The sequence below is a fragment of the Sturnus vulgaris genome, chromosome 2 (assembly GCF_052056855.1).
Source record: "Sturnus vulgaris isolate bStuVul1 chromosome 2, bStuVul1.hap1, whole genome shotgun sequence".
Classification (NCBI taxonomy): domain Eukaryota; kingdom Metazoa; phylum Chordata; class Aves; order Passeriformes; family Sturnidae; genus Sturnus; species Sturnus vulgaris.
Window position 1 is genome coordinate 51,154,444 of NC_142244.1, and position 19,726 is coordinate 51,174,169.

The 19,726-nt window shown below is 40.7% G+C and overlaps 1 protein-coding gene across 3 annotated transcripts in view; it reads left to right on the forward strand.

The window, feature by feature from the left end:
- The window catches only part of MTUS2 (microtubule associated scaffold protein 2), a 254,278-nt gene that overhangs the window by 8,596 nt on the left and 225,956 nt on the right, over positions 1-19,726 (forward strand). The window contains exon 1 of one of the 3 annotated variants that reach the window (XM_088159531.1): positions 10,964-11,329. The exons of 1 other annotated variant lie outside the window; for it this stretch is intronic. The gene's annotated coding sequence lies outside the window, so the exon portion shown is untranslated. Of the gene's footprint in view, positions 1-10,963; positions 11,330-11,366; positions 11,864-19,726 lie in introns of those variants that run through there. One more of the 3 variants, XM_014879667.2, reaches the window with a different exon arrangement.

Below are 19,726 nucleotides of genomic sequence, written 5' to 3' on the forward strand. Positions count from 1 at the left end.
ACTGACATTAAAATGCTGTTTCTATGGAGTCAAAAGTATGCTTTGCATGCTGGTTCCATAAAAAAGCAGGGGAAAAAAGTAAACAATTGTTTCACTTTTGAATATGAGAAAAGATCAAGAATACACCAAAAGACTTTGGGAGAAAGATTGTAATTTTCTCCCTTTATTTTTTAAACAAATTCTCCTGAAGAATATTTGTTAGATATTTGTCTCTTAGGGATTTTCTACAGAGGAGGCCTTAATTTAGGCATATAGCTTGCTTTAGAATATGTATTTTTAGAATATGTATTTTTCTCAGTTTTCACTCATAAGAGGTAATATGTTTGTTTCATATATTTAGGGCTTTATGTTACTTCTAGTTTAGACTAGAACATACAAAATTGTGAACCTGCCACAGTTTTTAGAGAAACCCACATCATTCTATTTTTGCGATGAATGCATGTTCCACTCTTAGTAAATTTCAAGGACTACATTGCTAAAATTCCCTGGGCAATTGGCTTGGCATCTTCTAATTTAATTCCCATGTAGTAGTGTAATAGGATATAAAGTAGAACTCTGGGGGCTGATAGTGTTCAGTGAAGATGAAACTCTAAAGGATGTGAAAAGCATTGCTTTGCTAATGCTGCAAGTGGTGATGAAGAGGTAGAAGACAGTTTAGAGGAGTAGATGAAGGAGCTTGAGCTCTTCCAATACCAAACCTGTTCCCAAATGGGAAGAAATTATTATTTGCACCCTGTATCATATAAATGCTTGGGATTGAACTTGCTGTGACAGTGAGAGAAAATAGATGTTGACTTTCACCACCTTCCACACCCTCAAAATCAGCAACCAGATTTTTCTTTCCCAAGTCTCTCTTCTGGTCTCCCTCAATTAATCCATGCTATAAATTCCTGGATTGACTCCCCTACTCATATCAGTTACTGTTACCATCAGTAAAACCTTCTGGATCTGTTGGTTTTTTGCTTTCCCACCTTTCTTCACCTGGGAAAAAGGCAAGAAGGGATAGGAAATACTGTGTTGCCAAAAGACTCCTATCCTAACTAGAAGAGCACAAGTTATAAGGGATTGTGGATTTGTACTGACATGCTTTGAAAATTATATTTTGGTTCAGTTAGGAGAACATTTTGTTCTTGTTCCACTGACCTGCAATTATGTGAGGTGGTATCATAGCCATGCAAATCTGGATAGAGGCAAGAGGAAATTTCTTATCTATTGATAAAGAAATGAAGAAGGAAACAGCTCTCTGAAAGATTACTCTGCTGCACTTTTTACCACTATTGATGGGCCTCTTCAAACTTTGCCACACCTAACACATTTTCTCCCTCAACTTTTTCAGCTTTTTTTTTTTTCTGGAAAAAAATCAGATGTTCCTGCTGTTGACACTGAACTTCACAAGAAAAACATTTCATTTGGAAACATGCTGATGTTTTTGCCCAGCCATTACTTTATAAATTCATCCTCTCATCCCCATCCCTGAGTGGCAGACTTTTTTCTTAGCTCCTGGTTGGGACTGACCTGGTTTTACCACCTTTTACAGTTTCAGTTACCACTAGGTCAGCTCTTTCCAAGACCATCTGTCTGATGTCCTGCCATGCCATTCTGCACTCTATGGCATCTCTGTTTTCTCTCTGTGAATGGCTCATTGGTATTTCAGGCATGTAGCTAAAATAGATATTCTCCTTTCTTTTCCCCTTGCACATTTTTCTGTGCAGACAGCACAGTTGCTACTTCCCCCTCTCACAGCAGGGAGTTACCTACCCATTTTATTTGAAATCCTGACACTTTTCCTGTAACACCCCTTAGATATTCAGTGCCCTACTTCTGATGCAAGTGCTTTTCCCATCACAGCTGTGTGGGAAATCATCAGCCACTCTCCTGGCTGACCTTCCCTGCTGCACCATCTTCTGTGCTGACCCCCTTTGCTGCCTCTCATCCTTGGCCAAGACAGTAGAAAGTTCTTATCCTCAGCCTTGAATGCCCTTCTCATCTTGACCTGATCCTTGGCTGGTTTGATGCCTCACTCAGGAACCACTTGTCAGTGGCACTATTATGTTTGTTACATTTCATGGATTTTACCTCCATGCACTGGGAACTGGTGAAGATGAATGGGGATGCTGGTAAAAATAGTTTTGTTGTAATGTAGTTTACCATAATGAATTTTGTGCTTATCAGTCATGGTGGGTCAGTTCTCATCTTGTGGGAGGTTTTGGGGTTTTTTTCCTTCTAATTATGAAGAAAATTACTAGCAAGAATGTTAAAAAATTCAGGTTTTTTTGCCTTTTGACACAAGACCTTCTTGGAAATGAAGAATCTCTTCTCAAAGATGGACAACTTATAAATCCAACTCCACGGATTCACCTTAGCATTTTGGACTTTCATGGTCAAAAATAAGCAAGAAAACTACTTGGGGCTTGAATATCTCATCTAGCTTTGCACTGAACCAGCTCCAGTAACTCAACCACAGAGTAACACCTGAATTATACAGTGTTCACACTCACAGAATCGTCTGAATTGGAAGGGACCTACAGGAACCATCAAGTCCAGCTCTTAAGTGAATGGCCATTTAGGGACAGCACATTTACTAGGGTGGGGTCTTTGAGTTGACATTTTGAAATTGTCTGTTTTAGTATGGGCTGGCTGGAGAGAGATATATAGTAATAATAACAAAATAATGATGCAGAATGACACTAGTCTGAGAAATGGGTCTTGTCAAGAGTCTTATTGGCTTCACTAGTCATTTGGATGAATCAGACCACAGATCTGGTTCTGCCAGGCTCTGGTGGCTTTTGCTCAGATTTAGAGAAGGATAGTGGGAATCCAAGAACTATCCTTCTTTTCTAAATCCTCTGAAAGGTGTTATCATGGGTCTTCAATAGATCATCCTGTCCTCATCAGTGAGAACAGAAATTCTTCTTGGGTCTTGCAGGCACTGCTTCAGAGGCATTTTGTGTCCTGCCTGTAGGATATGTCCCTGCCCATGGTGGCAGATGTTGGGCCTAGGAGATCTCTAAGGTCCATTCCAACCCTTGAACATTCTATTATTTCTTTTTCCTTTCTTTTATTTTTTTTCATCGACTTTTTCTTATTGCCTTCAAAAAGATGTTTGATGTGACTGGGAATACAGTTTTCACATGCTTACCGGTTCCATTAAAATTTCAGTGGATTGAGCCCATTAGGTCTTCACTGGTTTATTGTATTAAGAACACAGTCTGTGTCCTTAAGGCCCAGTTTTTTTATAAAAACCTCCAGGCTGTACCTCATAATATACCAAATTTTATTTCACTTTTTAAATGTTATTCAAGGAGTTTGGATTTTACCTTAAGTTTCCAGCTTATCTGCATTGAACAAAAGGGTGCTGCTGCTGTAAAAATCCAGCTGGCTTATGCCATATTCTTGGAGTAGAAGTTTTTATGAGCTGGAATTACAAAAAATGCCCTTTGACCCAAAGGAAGAATTAATTAGACCCGAGGGCACTATTTCTGGAAAAAATTCACCTGCAAACAATTGGTAGGACAATATCCTGAGGAAAGTTCCACAGCACAGAGTGGAACTGATAGTCCTAGAGCCTGATTTATATATATATTTTTTTTTTTAATTTTTTTTTTAAAGTGTGGAGATCACACTGTCAGAGCTGGAGCTTCCCTTTGCAGAATGTCTGGTTGTTCACACCTGACTTGAGGGCATTACTAGGAGGAGCCATCACTGAGCACCTCCTCAGGTGCACTGAGGAGTTGACACATCACTTTTGTTCCAGGGGAGTGGCTATACACACATGACATAGAGCAGTGCAGAGATTCCTCTTTGCCTTGAATTGCCCAAAACTGTAAACAGCCACTCTTCACTAAAGAACATGGCTGGTCTCGATTTGTAGTAAAGCTGGACCTTGCTGATTAGTCTACAAGCCATTATAGATTAATGTAAGTCTTGCAGGCACCATTTCCTTTATCCAGCTCCACACTCTAAGGGAACAGCCTATCATTCTTGTGAGAGCAAATAAGTGTAGTCAGTTTATCAGAGGTGGAAGAATATATGCCACCTCATGTTGTTGGTGTAATAAAAGAATTTGTGCTCTATGAAATATCTTTAGCGAACAGAAGACATCTTTGTTACTGCTGAGAAGTTGGCTTCCTGCTGATCTAGTGAATCTCAGCCATACCTGCTGCTTATTAACTTTTATACTCCAAGAGTTCATTTTGAGTATTCTCTTGTGAGAGGCCAGAGAAAATTGCCTGGGATACAGAGAACAGGGAATATGAAAACATCTCTGGTTAATGCAATATATAATCCTCTTATTTGATATCAATGATAAGTAGATCCTTGATCTATGTGTACTATGGTCCTTTCTTGTAGTCAGGATATTCTGTTAGCACAATGACTAATGCCTCCCTTCCCAACTACATGAATGCTTCTTATTTACACAGCTTAAACTCTTCATTCTTGATGCTAACTGATCGTTTAGCAGACTGGCTGCTGGCATGGCTGGGCACTGCAGATTGCAGGGGAATGCTCTCAGTGACACACATCATTACACAGGCTCTGGCCCTAGCTGCTGGGAACTGTGTAGGAATAACATGAAAATATCTGGCACACTAAGGCTGAAAAGCATAGAACCAAGCCACTTGCACTGCTTAGCTGTTAGTGTTCAGTGTGTCTTTCAGCGTGGTCTTAAGGCAGTAGATGTAGTGAGTAAAACAAAATATCTTGGTAAAGCTTTCACAGCTAAATGTTCAAGAGAATCCTTGACAGCTTCAACTGTGTGTTAGGATGGTACTTTTCACTTGTTTTCATACAAGATTTAGGGTAACAATCACTACAGTATGACTGCAAGCATGGTTTAAATTTGCATGGAAATACAGAGAAGGCAGGAAACAGAGGTTAGAGAAAACAGAAGGGGAGGATAATTAAAAAATAAAGAAATCTAAGGGGTGGCAGAAATAAAACTTGGAGGGATAATGAGGAAGTAAACTTCAGGGACCCAGCAAAAGCTTTCAAAGAATGTGGTGAAACAGTTTGCAGTATGTTAGAAACAGAGACACCACTGAGATAAAGCTGATGTTGAGTAGTGTGTTGTAGACTTAGAAGAGGAGAGCTGGAAGGCATCCTGAGACATCATCTTTTACATGTGTGCACTCTAAAATGTTGCTGACCCATTTTCACATGCACTGATGAGAATCCATGGCCCTCCCTAATTGCACGGGTACTCTTTTAGACTGTTCAGGCATCTGGAAATATTTAATTGATATCAAGCATGACTGGAGGTTGAATCCAGGTACTCTGATAGCCCCCTCAGTAAAAGTAACTTGAGAAGTAACCATGTATGTATATCAAATACCAGTATTACAATGGTGAAACTAATCCTTCAGGAAAAAGTCTGTCTGTGGCACTGGGAATAATTTAATCTTCAAGAGCAATGGAACTGATGTTTGGTTTTGTTGAAGGACACTTAGGTTTTTAGCATCCACAGAACTGGCAGAGGAAGGTAGCTAGAGAAAAGAACATATTAGTAATTGAACCTCTTACTAAGTGATTTTTGATTTTTCTTCTTACCAGAGATCTGTGACTGGTATGATTTATGATCTTTTACCAGGTCAACAGACATCCCCATACTTCTGTTTCCTTACTTGCTCCATGTTTGAATTATTGGTCCTTAAAACTGGAACTACAACAAACAAGTCTCATGCATGTAAATACGAGTTATTATTGCAGTGTTATTAGTACTTATAGAGTTTTTCTTGTGTACAGAACATGTTATCATGTCCAAATAGGAGTATTGGTAAAAATAAGGTCAGGAAGAAGCTGTTTCTGAACTATCTGGTACACTTCCACTGTGTTCAATTAATTTTAGAGAGTTTTCTTATGAATGCTGGGAGCTCCAACCATGAAAGCGATGGGACAGTCTTTAAAATCAAATGTTGATTCAGGAAAAAGAGTAAATCCCTTTCACATAAAGAAATGTTGTATTTATCAATTAAGCTGTCCATGAAACACTGTACACCAAAAATTAGTAGAGTTTTTTTAAAAAAATCAATTTTATGGGTTTCAAAACCACAGAATTATGCTAATGGTCACAAAGCTAACAGAACTACTGAAGCTTGGTTTCTATTGCATTTGTCTCTCATGATTAGCTCACTTTTTACTGAGTTGTACCAAGCCCTTTGTACAGAGAAGCCATACAGGGAGAGTCCTTAGTGATGCTGGAATTGCTGTGGAAACATCAGTCACAGTAGCACCTCATTAGGGAATAGACAGTCACCATGGGAGAGAAACCGTGATGAAGAGATGAATTCCTTGGTGTATCATAAAATACTTATTCCAGTTGCACCTTTCTCATCATTAAGGAAAAAATTTCCCATGAAGACTTTCTTGTCTTATGAAGTGAAAGCTGCTTTCCAGGCATTCCTTAGCTCTTCTCCCTGATCGCCAACTTTCACAAAACTTGTGGAAATTAAGTTGCTTGAAACTGGCCAGGAAGTTAAAAAGATGACAGGTCATGCATATAAACTGTAGTAATTTAGGATGTATTTGGACATAAAGCAAACCCTGACATGTAAGAGCTCATTTGGTGTGTAATGGCTGCATCTGATGCTATGGGGACATAGATGAGGGGAATGTTTGTTCCTTCTATACTCTCTGCATTGTTCTTACATCATCCTGTGAAGTAAGGCTCATACTGCTGTCGGGCATAGGATGAGAAGCCAGATGGGCTTCAGCTCTGAGCTGAGAGGGCAACTGCTGTAAAATACCTTCGAATTCCTTTACAGAAAGATGATTAAAGCATGGAACACCCCAGTGCTTAGCATTTTAATGCAGTAAAAGGCAGGCAGTGAGCTAGCCCTAGTTAGCATGTTGCTCAGAAAAAACAGAGATGAATGTGTGTGTAGCAATCAAGGACCACTTCTGGACCTCAGAATGGCTGAAGATAGCTTTGACAATTTTCCAGCTAAAAGAGGATTTTCATCTCTGATTTCAACATTACAAACACCAAAAGAAAGTGAAAAAAAAATTCAACTCCCAAAAAGCTGTTCTACAATTGCATGTTAAAGTGCAGTAAGGACAGTTAGAACTTCTCTTCTAGACAGTTTCTATTCTGTAATGGGAATTATGTATTGATGTCAGAGGAAAACTTTCTGATGATCTTCCAGTGGCTGCTTGTACAGGCTGTGCTACACAGTAACTGAATGTGAATGCTTTTGTTTTAGACAAATGATAAATCAACAAGTCTATTGAGCTAAAATATGCTTATTTCTGAAACAAATCAGTGATGGTGTTTTTTCAGAAGCTATGATTTAGAAAAACCCAAACAAAACCTAAAACCCTCCTTTAAGCTGTAGAGTTTACTATTTTTTGTCATGGTTTAGCCCCAAGTCAGCCCCTCCTGCATTCCCCACCAGCAGGATTGGGAAGAGAATTTGAAGAGTAAAAATGAGAAAACTTGTGGGTTGAGATAAAGATAGTTTGATAGGGAGCCAGAGCAACAGCAAGAGCTGTTCATGAAAGCAAAGAAAAACAAGAGTAAAATCACTACTTCCCATGGGCAAGCTAATGTCTCCTATTTCCAGGAGAGCAGGAGCCCATTACACATAACTGTGACTTGGGAAGAAAAATCCCATCACTCCAAATATCCTGCCCTTCTTCCTCCAGCTTTACATGCTGAGCGTGTCACCACACAGTCTGGGATCTCCCTTTGGTCAGCTGGGTCAGCTGTCCCTGCTGTGTCCCCTCCCAGCTCCGTGTGCGCCTCCAGCCCACTCCCTGCTGGGGTGGGGTGAGAGGCAGAAAAGGCTTTGACCCTGGGTAAGCCCTGCTCAGCAGTAACCAAAACATCCCGAAGGACCAACATTTTATTTTTCCCAGCACAAATTCGAAACATTGTCTACTAAGCAGCTACTGTGAAGAAAATTAACTCTGTACCAGCCACAACCAGCACATCACGACACGTAAGTTCTGTGTAGACCAAGAAAACATTTTAGTTTTCTATTTCTAGTGCTGTTGTATCTGCTCTTGGGAGTTGCTTGGGTTCATGGTGTTCTTGTATCTGATTTTTGGGGATATCCCTTTTTGGTTGCAGATGGGTTTGTATGGGGTTTTTTTTTGGCTGTTGTTGGCTTGACTGATGAGGAGTGCTGGTATCTGTCACTGGTTTATTTCCTAGAGGCAAACTGACTCAGTGGTCTTTCTGCAAGACCTTATATAAAGATAATTCAGGTGGAAGAGTGTCCTCCTAAAACTATACTGGGAAATAAGCTGTACGTGTATTGTTGCCTATAAGGAGATTCCCAGTTAGTTTTCAAAAGTGTTTATTCCTGGTAGAATGAAGACTTAAGATAGTTGTTTTTTTTTCACTTGAAGTACTGGTTAGAAAGATCAAATATACAAGTCAGGTTTTTAGCTATGAAAATAATCACCAACCAAATCCTAGTGAAAGGATAAAGAAATATTTAAGGACTCTTGGCAAATAAAACAGCTCCTTCAAAACCTTTGTAAGTTAAAAATGGGGCAGTAAATTTTATCAATCATATACTTTAAAAACTGTTCTCCAGCTTACTTTCATTTCAACAAATGTAGATGTTGAATCTCAGATGAGTAATATGTAGCAGAAGGCATATTGTGTTTGTTTTTCGGTGTGCTGTTGTTTTTATTTGGTTGAGATTTTTTAAACCATAGCTCTAAATAACTTAAATTCAGTTAAAAGAAGCCCATCTGTTACTGTTCTTGTTTTCTTACCCATCATTTAAATGGTAAATACTTCAACTGCGTTCTCCTCTTTGACAAAAAAAAGGCGATAAGAGTTCACCTCATTGTGAAAGCAGCCCAAAAAACACAAGGCCGGTCTGAAATCATCAGCTCCTTGATACACTTGATACAAAGTACTTTTTCCAATCAACTGCCAAAACAATTCCTGCTCAGTTTCTTTAGGTCACAGTTGCTTGTTTTTCTTGCTTACTTCTCCATTAATTTGAAAGGAGGTAACCCTAGCTGATAGGAATGTTTTAGAAAGGAACAGTTTACACCGTGTGAATTTTTGAAATGCCTTTTTTTTTTTTATTTTAATGGTCCACATATACTTTGTTTAATGAGTTTGAAAATTTTTAATTTAAACTACAGTGGGTGCTCTAGTGCTACTGCACTATCAGGCAACATTGTTTCTTATCTAACAAAATAACATAATCAAAAAATGTGCAGTAGTTTTTATAACAATAATGGTTTCCTTCATGGAAAACAGCAAATAAATGTGCCTGAAGACTTTGCCTGGGCACAAATTGTTTAAAACTGTCCCTGTTGTTTTCTTTCCCCCCTGTCAAATTTAAGTTTCCCTTTGTATCTTTGTTGTCACTTGTAGGTTTTACCTTTCTGAACCTAAGGTTTTTCTTTATCAGCCCTATCTCAAAAGCTATTTATTTTAGGTTCTTGAGTTTTCCTACCATGACAAACATAATAATTTTTTTCTGATTTTCCGGGGTAGTCAAGACAAATGAAGCGGGATGAAAAAATAACAGGTTTTCTCTGACCAACTGTAGTATTATGTTAAGCTACAGGTTTTTCTCTATTAGCAAAGAGCAGTGCCAGACCCCGAGGAGAGCCTGTCTGCTAACACTGGGGAGCTGCTGGAGCAGTTCCTGGCCTGAATTAGACCCCTGCCAGGCAGCTTTCTCCCAGTGGGTTCCCAGGCCTATTTTCAGGAGTTGGAGGGTCAGGACATGTCCCCATCAGGCAGCTTGCATGCAGTCGCCCGTTTCAGTTCTGTCTTGGAAGGTGACCTTATTCCCAGGAAGCTACTTGGGAATGACTAATTGAATGGGATAGCTATAGCCTACGAGGTTTCCTCAAGCAACCTGAGCTGGCAGTGCTGGCAGCTGGTGAGCAAGGCAGCAGCTCTCCCATAATAGCAGTGTTTGATCCCACGTCTGTACATGCCCCTCCACTAGGTCGATGTAGTGGTGGCATGGGAGGTGAAGAGCTCTGGTGTGGCATGGCTCCTGTCTGCCCCACCTCCAACACTGTGCTAGAGGTCCTCTGTCCCTTTGCTCTGGAGGAGTTGAGAAATGTCCCTCAGGACATTCCCTCCTGGACACAGGGGCATGGTTCAGTGGTTGAAGTAATGTAAAGTAGTAAAATGAAGTAAAATAACAAGGGAATCGGAACACGTGTCAGAATGTGATGTTTCCAGGCTCAACAGATTAACAAAATGATTTAATATGATGTTGGTGTTAGTTTGAGATTTATTTTTCCTCATTTCCTTTCTAAGCACTGAGTTTTTCATTTGTTTTTCAGATCATTTTTCTCCTTCCATTTCCCATGACATCACTTTCTTCCCATGCCTGTTCCCTCCTTCTGTTGTGTTCTCACATTCCTGGCTGCTTGCCCCACTCATGAATTCTGCTGTATTGCATAGTTTCACTTGTCTGTGATCCAGTCCTAGTCTTCTGTAGTTTATCTCTCCTCTGGTGCACACCTTGTCATGCCCTCAAGCACCCTTGCTCCCCTCCAGTGAAACCACAGCAGTAATGCTCGTGACTCTTGCCTTTCTTTACTTCTCTCCTTCTCTATTTTCTCAGATTGAGGAGGATTGTCTCCCTTCCCAGACTGCCACCTCTAGCTGAGCTCCGGTGTCCTTGCCCATCTCAGCCCTTCTCAAGCTGTGAACTGTCTCAGGTGTCCCATCATACTGACAGACAAAGATCTGGGTTCCTGGATATTGATACTGCACAGAGTAAAGGGGGCACTGACTAATCTCTTCCTGCTCAAGCAGCTTTAAAGAGCAGGATTTAAAATCCTTGTTCTTCCCCAGTGCAGGCACATTCAGGCGAGACTGTTTTCCAATTTTAGAAGAAAATTAGAATTTGTTGCCATACAGAAAAGGAGTGGGGAAGAAATGGTTATTAAATGGTGGCAGCTGGGCAAAACTCTCACATTTAACTGTTTTGTATTTTTGCAGCAGAGTTGCATAAGTGCCAGGTGACATCTCTGTGCTTTGTGGGCTGGTACGAGCAGTAGGGAGAGCTGTATGAGGCTGCTCATGGGGGACAGATGAGGTGGCTGCCCAGACACTTCAGTTTGGTGCTCTGGCAGTATTTTCTGAGCCACAGTTACTGGATTTTCCTGCTGGCACAAGGCAATCTGTGAGCTGCAGCTTCCTGGCAGGATTCTGGGAACAGCACCAAAACCCCCGACAGGCAGCGAGCAGGTTTTGTGCTCTGAGTCAGAAGCAGGCTGAGAAGATGCAGCTTTCAAAGCATGTATCCAAGATGGGGAAGGGGATCTGTGTGAGGAGGATATTTCCAGTGTGAGGCTCAGAGCCTGGGGGGACCCTCTCCTGCCAACACTCTCGGTGAGTCTGCAGGTCAGCTGCTAGTTTTTGTGCAATCACGGGAGAAGGGAGATTGCTGCCTTTCACCACTGCTACCCTGAGCCAGCTCATCCTTCTAGCTATTTCTGTCTATGCTTATCTATAGCATCACCCCCCTTGTGCTCGTGTACCTGCCAAGCATTCAAAGCAGGCACTGCTGTGGCAGCCTCTTTCCTTCTCTCCAGCCTGGAGGATAAACCACTGGATTGCTTTTTTTTTTTTATTATTCTTGTTTCTCTGCATCAAGACTTAACGGTGGGAAAGCTAAGCTGGAGAAATGCTTTCAGGAGTGGGTGGCCAGGCTGGCAGATCTCTGCTTGTTCTCAGTCCCTAGAGAAGTCTTGCAATCTGACCCTTGCTGGGCTCACTCTGGGCATTGGTGCTCTTTGTGAAAGCGATGGTTTCTTGGAGTGAGATGTGGTCTCGGGTAAAAACAGACAAAGTTTGGATGCGAGAGAGAAGACCTGGATCTGACTTGCCCACAAGGGGACCCAGAACAGAAGGCTGAATGCCTGGGTGAGTTCACAGCAGCTGGTTTGTCCAGTGCAGAACACTGTATTCTTCTTTATTACAGACTGAGTTATCCCAGGTAAAAATAGTAGTATCAGAAATCCTAATATCTCTACACTATCTATATTCTCATTGCTGTTATATGTGTTGTTTTGTTTAGTTTGGGCTGTTTGTGCTCTCAGTGTTTAGTCCATCTCACTGTGGCTTGTGACTTTACTCCCCGCTGGGAATTTCAGTGCTTGCACCTAGAGTTGTGCAAATACGTGCAGGTGTGCAAAAGTTGCACTGCTTTAGTGTCTTTGTTACAGCACTGGTTTAAGTAATTACATTTCACTTAGATTTGAAAATTGACATTAAAGCGTGTCTTCTGCTACCTCAGTGTATTACTTCACAGGCAAAAATCATCAATATGTATATTTGTAACATACTGCTTCTGAGCCTTAAAATACAAGGTGCAGACATAATGAAAGTTTCAATGCACCTTCCCAAAGTTGCTTTGTTAGAGAAATGTGAAAATAGATTGAATAATCAGAATTTTCTTCTTTTAAATAATCAGGTTTTAAACACAGAATTTCATTGTGAGGCTGCCAGGGCTTCTCAGATACTTCTATCCTTACACTGACTGAAACTATCATTTTAACATTTGAAATGAGACCTGGGTTCAGACATCCTACATCTATATTTCTTTGTTAAGTCTGTAATTAAATATGAATTCCTATGGCACTATGTACAGTGGAAGTTGTTTTGATAAGAAAGAAGTGCTGCAGTATGTGGAGTATCTAAATACCTAAATTGATATGTTTTTGTAATAATGTTTATAAAATACCTCTATGCTCTAGGAAACCAATGAATTAATTTTCAAAATGCAGCTTTAAAAACAAAAATAGTTTTTTGCATTTCCACAACAGCATAAATATATTTGTAGGTGGTTACAAGTGATGGAGCATTTGGGCTGAGATGTTCTGTGAAGGGCTAATCTGGATCATCTGGACTCGATGATCCTTGTGGGTCCCTTCCAACTTGTGTGATTGTGTGGTTCTGCTGGCTGTGGTTTGGATGATACTTCTGGACAGAGGCATTTTGGCTTAGTTTCTTATTGGCATGTGAAGTTAAAACTGGAAAGTCCAAGGAAGAATGTGTTTTACTCTGACTGTTAAAAATTATTCACCTTTACTTATACGAGTCAGGCAGGTCTCAATATATATTAATATTAGGATGTTTTTAAATCCATAAGTAACAAAGTTCTACTTTTTTCTCAATGCATAAGAACAAGTAACCAGTGCTTGCACAGCGCTTGTCACAAGTTGGTGAGAAAATCCTTTACAAATGGGATTGCTGCCACTGCACCGTTGGGTGCATTAAAGAATGACTGACAGGAGGGGGGAGGAATTTTGTCTCATTTTCACCATCTAAAGTTAAACTGGTCATTTGGGCTCACCACTACAGGGCGAGGTGCACAGTTCATTACACTTTGGAGCACCTTTGTTTAATTTGAGAAAGGCAGTTAAATAGCTTAATTCTCCTGCTCAGTCCCAGGTTCTTGTTGCTTGGGTTTGATAGGCTGGGTTTGTTTGCTTTTAATGCTGCCTTTTGGAGACAACTGATTATTTCCCTCTGAGAAAGAACCTATTTTAATTTTGAGGGCAGCTTATGGAGGGGGCTGACACAGGAGGAGTTAAGGCTGACACTACACCAGGTCTGGCTCCCCACATCATAAATATCCTCCAGTGCTGTACCAAAAGCACCCCTGTGTCCATGCCTTGCTCCAAGACATGCAACACCCACTTTACGCAGTGAAATGCTGCTCTGGTGAGCTGCAACACAGACTTCACTTTGGAGTGGGCAATTTTGAATGGAGAAAATAATCAATTGCCTTGTGGCACATTGATATTTGGGTGAAGGGCTTAGTGTAGGAATGTGACCAGGTGGGTGCTTTGGGAACAAGAAACCTGTCCATGGTGTGGGTGTCTCAGGCAGGATAGATGCTGTCCTGTTGGCCAGAGAAGTGCTCACCTGCAGGGCTGGGTGAGATGCATTTCAGGCAGCTGACAGATGGAGCAGATGTGACCTGAGGTGACTTGCACAAGGTCACTCAGCAGGTGGGAACTAAAGCTAGGTACAAAAACCAGGCCCACGTGCTCCTCCTTAGGACACACCACCTCCACAGCAACCAGACAACTGCTGTCTTCATGTCCCACATGAAGTGCATCTGGTGGGGAGTGCTTAGGAATGATGCTACACATGGATGTGAAAGCAGCCATGCCTGCAGGATGACAGGAAGAAAAAAATTGGGAAAAAAGGTTATTTTCCTAGATTTTGCAAAGCATCATAGCTAAGATCTTGTTATGCAGCAATGGCAGCAGGTGCCTGGCACTCTTGAGTGGTCATGGTGGCCTTAACCAATCCTTTACAAGCCACTAAACCACACAACATTTGTGAACACTGCTGCAGTGTGCTCCTTTGCGTTCCAGTTCCTATGGAAACATGCTGTAATGTCTAAAATAAGTACAGTGCTTTGAAACTATTATTATTTTCATCTTTCCTTCCCCCCCCCAAAAAAGCTCCTTTATCACCCTTCTGGCTGAATTTTTAATACATTAAGAAGATTGTTGTCATTATCTGAAGACTGTGCTAACCTGCTTACCTATGTGTCAGCATCCTGGGATCTGATGGATCCCAGGTTCTGATACTGAGATCAGTTCCCTTCCCTCATTCTCCCTGCTCAGTGGGGTGGCAGGTTGTTGGTGCATGTGTTGAACATATATATATGTTTATATATATATAAATCAACAAGCTTATTTCCAGCTCCTTTTAGGATCCAGGATATAGTGTGGGCTGGGAGGGAGTGCAGAAGATCACCCAGTCCAGCTGCCCATCAATGCAGAGCCCTCTACATTGTTTGGTGCAGGAAATGTTTGTGAGCCAGATGGGAACATCCTGCAGGTCCCCTCTTCCCCATGGGAGGGTCAGTGCTGGAGCAGGCTATGGGCTGTTTGGGACAGCTCTTGCAAAGGAAGTTGCTTGTTCTCCCCAAAAGGGTGCTCAAGCTGGTAATTGAAAACAGGGCTGTGTATTTAAAGTGCTTTTCCCCTGTGCTCCTGTGATTTCCTTCTGAAGCTTTCAGCTCCGTTAGAGCAGCAGTCTCCCTGACCTTAGTAATGTCTAAGATTTTCAAACAGCCACGCCCCATTTTCAGAAACTACTTTTGATGAGTGAGCTTTAGGAAAACTAGGGCTAAATCCTACAAAAAAACTAAAAAGTCTTATTTAAAGCTAGGTGCTAATTTTTGTTCATTTTCAGACTTCTGGCCTCTTGCAGTACTATGTCTCAGAACCCAGTGCTAGATACCAGAAGAGCTGGAGGTCCATGTTTGGCATTCAAGGGGCAAGCAGGCACTTAAATTAAGGGAAGTGATTCAGGGATTTTTGGGCAGTGCCAAAACCCCTTGATACTGCTGTATGCTGGATACATCTATATCCAAGAAGCATCTGCATTCCCAGAGCATCTTCTGGGGATCTATACACTTTTTGTTTCTGATCCCAAGTGTGGAGACAACAACAAAACCAGATTTGAAATAAAAGGGAATTGACACTGGAGCATTAATTTTTTTATTACTCCACATCCTAGACAAAATAAATTGTAAGGAGTTACAATTATTTGGATCTAGCTAGCATTATGCTTTAGCTTTAAACTAAGTCTTAGCCATTTGAGAAGTATAGGCATCTGTTTGAATCCTATTCCAAATCACCAGGCCAAATTTTGCTCACAGGGTTCCTTCCTGCCAGTGAGCAGCTGCTGTGTAATTATGCATCCTGATTTATGTTGCTCAGTGCTTAGGCTTTGCATGATTTTTTATGTGTGTGGTAACTGTAGTGGCAACACCAGATCTGTTTTATTTTGGTGCAGCACTGAAGGCCAGTAGAAAAAATGAGTCTAATCTTAATAGACAGGATAAAACTTTATAGACTATTTTCAGGGTTGCTACAATTTTGGGGTTATATGACTCATTAACCAAGCAGTCAAATTAAAATGAAAATGCTGGTAAAGAAAAAGAAGAAGTTATGAAGCTTGGTATTTACATTGCATTTCATATCTGCAAAGATCCTTCCTTACTTGAATGACAAGCACTGGGTCCAGCACTGAAGTGAATACCAAGTGAGATGAGAATCATGAACTATGGAACAGCAAATCATAAAGAATAATTGCTCTGTTTTAATGTGAATAGGCAGGGCTGAGATTCTTTTTGTGAGGGGTCTATTTGAACTGCCTTTGAACTGGAGCTGGGCCACTGTAGATATAACCTTTCTAACCCAACTGATAAGTTCATGTGTATGCACAGTATATAGATCATTCACATTTATTCTGAGTAGCCCAGAAAAGAATGCAGTGAGATTTTGCATTTCAACTCTTTCGTTGTAGCTGATTTGTCTCTCCCACACTTCCTTGTTCATCTATGCATTTCATCTGTGCTGGGAAAGCCCCCAACAGGGTGCATGGATAACTGATAAATGTGCATGGATAGTTGATAAATGAAACACTAAATAAAGAGCTACACTCGTGAGAGAGCAAGAAGCAGCTAGAGATGCTCTGCAGGTATGAGGGACAGGATTTATGAAATAGGGAATCACCTACACCTTTACTACATCATTGAAAATTTGTTTAGCAGTCATGAGAATTTTGGAATTGTCTTCTATTTGAGAAGGGCAGTATTGCAATGATTTAAAATAATTATGCTGGCATATGTCATTAGATAGTATTAAATCCTGACTGTAGTAAAGTAATAGTTAAATTCCCTTAAGAGCAAAATCATAAGTTATCACGAAGGTAATGGACTCATTAGGAATGTACATGTGGTTCAATAAAGGAAAATCATAGAATATAGAAGTGACTTTTAAAGGTGACATTAATTTTGACCTTACATTGATATAGTTTATAGAAACATAAACTGATTTGTGTTGGAAGGAACCCTAAAGACCAGATAGTTCCAACTCATAGGCAGGAACACCTTCTATCATTGCCTCCTACTCTTGCCTACCACACCAAATAAATTTTCTTGGGCCCAAGTAATATCAGACATATCTAAAGTGGAATCAATGGTAATGATAGATGGTCGTACTTTAAATTGGGATGTAATGTCCATTGTGTTCCCACAGGAATTCCTGTTAAGTCTGGCTTGTGAATACAAAAATCAGTTGAATTTGAAGGCATTGCAAGCTCTGCTAAGAGCAAAGAGCTTTCAGCTGGGGAACTAGAAATATTATGCTTTCTATCTGTAAGGACATGCTTTCTATCTATAGGACAAATGTAAACACTCACATCTGTGGAAATTATCTGAAAATACATAAACAGTAGTGCTAGGAAGGAGAAGAGGTTCAAGTTGTCATCTTGCAATGTCTCTTGATACTGGATAAGGATTTACTAAGTCTGACTTAGTAAAGTGCCAGACTGAGCATGACACTAGTTTATGGCATTGTTCATTCAAGGCTCTTGGGAAGGGAGCAGCCAAAAACCTTGTTTTTTTCCTGGCACAAGTGCCTCTGAAACCCTGCTGGCACTGAAGGCTTGGGGAAGGGCAGTGGATGGCCTGTGAGCACAGTCAGCTGCCACGTGTACCCACATCTAACACCCATCCCAGTGTTCAGCTTTAGCTCCTGCTGGTGGAAAATGGAGATAGAAGTGGAATTAAGCACAGGCAAAGTGGGTGGGGAGCCACAGTATGTGGGGGTAGAAGAGTACCACCATAGAGTCCTGTTAAAAGAGGAGGAAAGAGCAGAAAAGGAAAAGGGAACTGTCCCTTCTCAGAGCCAGGCTCACTACATACGAGTCTCTTAGGCCACGTTAGTTAAACTGGGTAAGCAGAGGGACAGCAATCAATACAGGTTTTGATGTTGGAATTAATTTTTTGCCAATCAATACACTTTGCCTAATCAAACATGTATATGCCTTCAAGGATTAATGCTTCTGTATTTAATTTGTCTGCCACAGGATAGATTAAAATAATTTCCTCTTTAACTCTGATTCTGTGTTTTCTCAGTTAAAACAGGATATACATTTTGTTGTCTCAGAAAATGCTTTTGCATATACCCAATGTATGTCTTTCTGTGAAGCCTTTCCCAGCCACAAAGAGCACAGGTTTTCACAGATGCCCTGGGGATTTACGTTGTAGTGCATCTTTGTGTTTGAAACTCCAGATTTCTTAAAGTGAACATGCAGCCTACTCTCTCCTCAACCACATAAGGTGCTTGTTTTTTATAGCAGAAGGATGAAGTGCTTAAAGTGATGAGTTTCTATTAACAGAGCACTAAACTGAGCATCAGGAGGTCATCAGTGTATCTCTCTTACTTATCTGTCCGATGACCTGGGACAAAGATTTTTCCTGCTCTGTGTCTTCCACATGACTTTGGATTTTCCCCGCTCTTCCTTTTTAACTCATCCTGCTTGAACTTTCTGAGGTGGTGTCCATTTCTTACTGCATGTTTGTATAAAGCTACAGCACTTGACAGTCTGCCTATGAGCAACTAAAAATGAGGGCTTGTTTGGAGATGACAAGACAGCAGAAGATATATGTCCCAAGAGATTAAACATAGTAAGTAGTTGAGATGAGAAAATTTTATTTTCAGTTGGGCCTAAAGTGCCTGGCCTGTTTCAAGAAGGAAATTTTGATTTCTGCTGGCAGAGGTATACACTGAATGTAGTTGACAGGAATTCAGCTGGAGAGGATTACAGTTGTTAAGAAGTTCCTATTTTGCTGAACTGTAGTTCTTCAAGTTCATATAGTACTTAATGTGCCATTGATCCCTCAGAAAAAGTGGTTTTCTCACATGCACAGTTAACGTGTGCTGCTTCTGATGTCCCTGGGAAGAAAATGTAGTTTTGGACCCACACTGTCTGGGCTTTGCTCCCCTGCAGCAGGTCCGTGTCCCCAAGCTGAGATTGGGACTCTTCTTTTGAAAATGTCCCCCATCCTGCTTCTCTGATGAATGGCTGAAAGCAGTTGGAGTGAAAAGAGATTTGAGGAGGGCAAGAAGGAACATCTCAGGGTCATCTCTGCATGCAGACTAGAGAGGCTGTGAGGAGCCACGGTGACAATTTTTACCTTCGTTTGCTTCTTTCTGCCTCTACAAATGGTGTATCTGGATTTTTTGGATTGTCCTAGATGTTTTCAGAGCTCCATGAATGCTTTGCTAAGCATTATTATTGCATTCTTGCATGTAAGCAGAAACTATGGTGGATAAGTATATCTTTCTTCAATCAGATTTCAGTGATTTCCTCAAATCCAGTTGATAAAGCTAAGCCCAAGTTGCCCTTCAATCTCCAAAGCACCTATTAACCTCTCTGCTTATGCTCAGATCAAGTACTTCAAAGAATTAAAAAACCACAAAAGTTATATCCTATGGCCTGTTTTCTTCCCCAAGGTATTTCATTATAGGACAAGTTGAGTGAAGGGGAGAGATTAGCAAGTTCTTGTAGTTTTGATTGCACACATATTTGGATCAAAATGTTATAACATTTTTCATGAGATCTGCAAATTGCTTTTTTAAAGTAAATTTAATCCCTTTGAGCATATTGTGCACTTTTTGGCTCTTAAATGATGCTTAGACTACAAGTTCTGTCTCTGTTCATGAAAAGTAGGTTGTCTTAATTTGTAAGATCATGAGAATGTTTTAAGCCCACTGGCTCTTATTGCAGTCAATGGGATATTTTTGCTTTGTATTCCAGCTGGAAGAGGATCAGCTTTATTGCCACTGGGGAATGTACCTTTAGCTGTCCTGCATCCTACTTTAGTAATTGCTGCATTCTGTGCTAAGCTGTGACATTATCATTTTCTAAGCTGTTTATTAATTCTGACACTGAATAATTAAAAAGGAG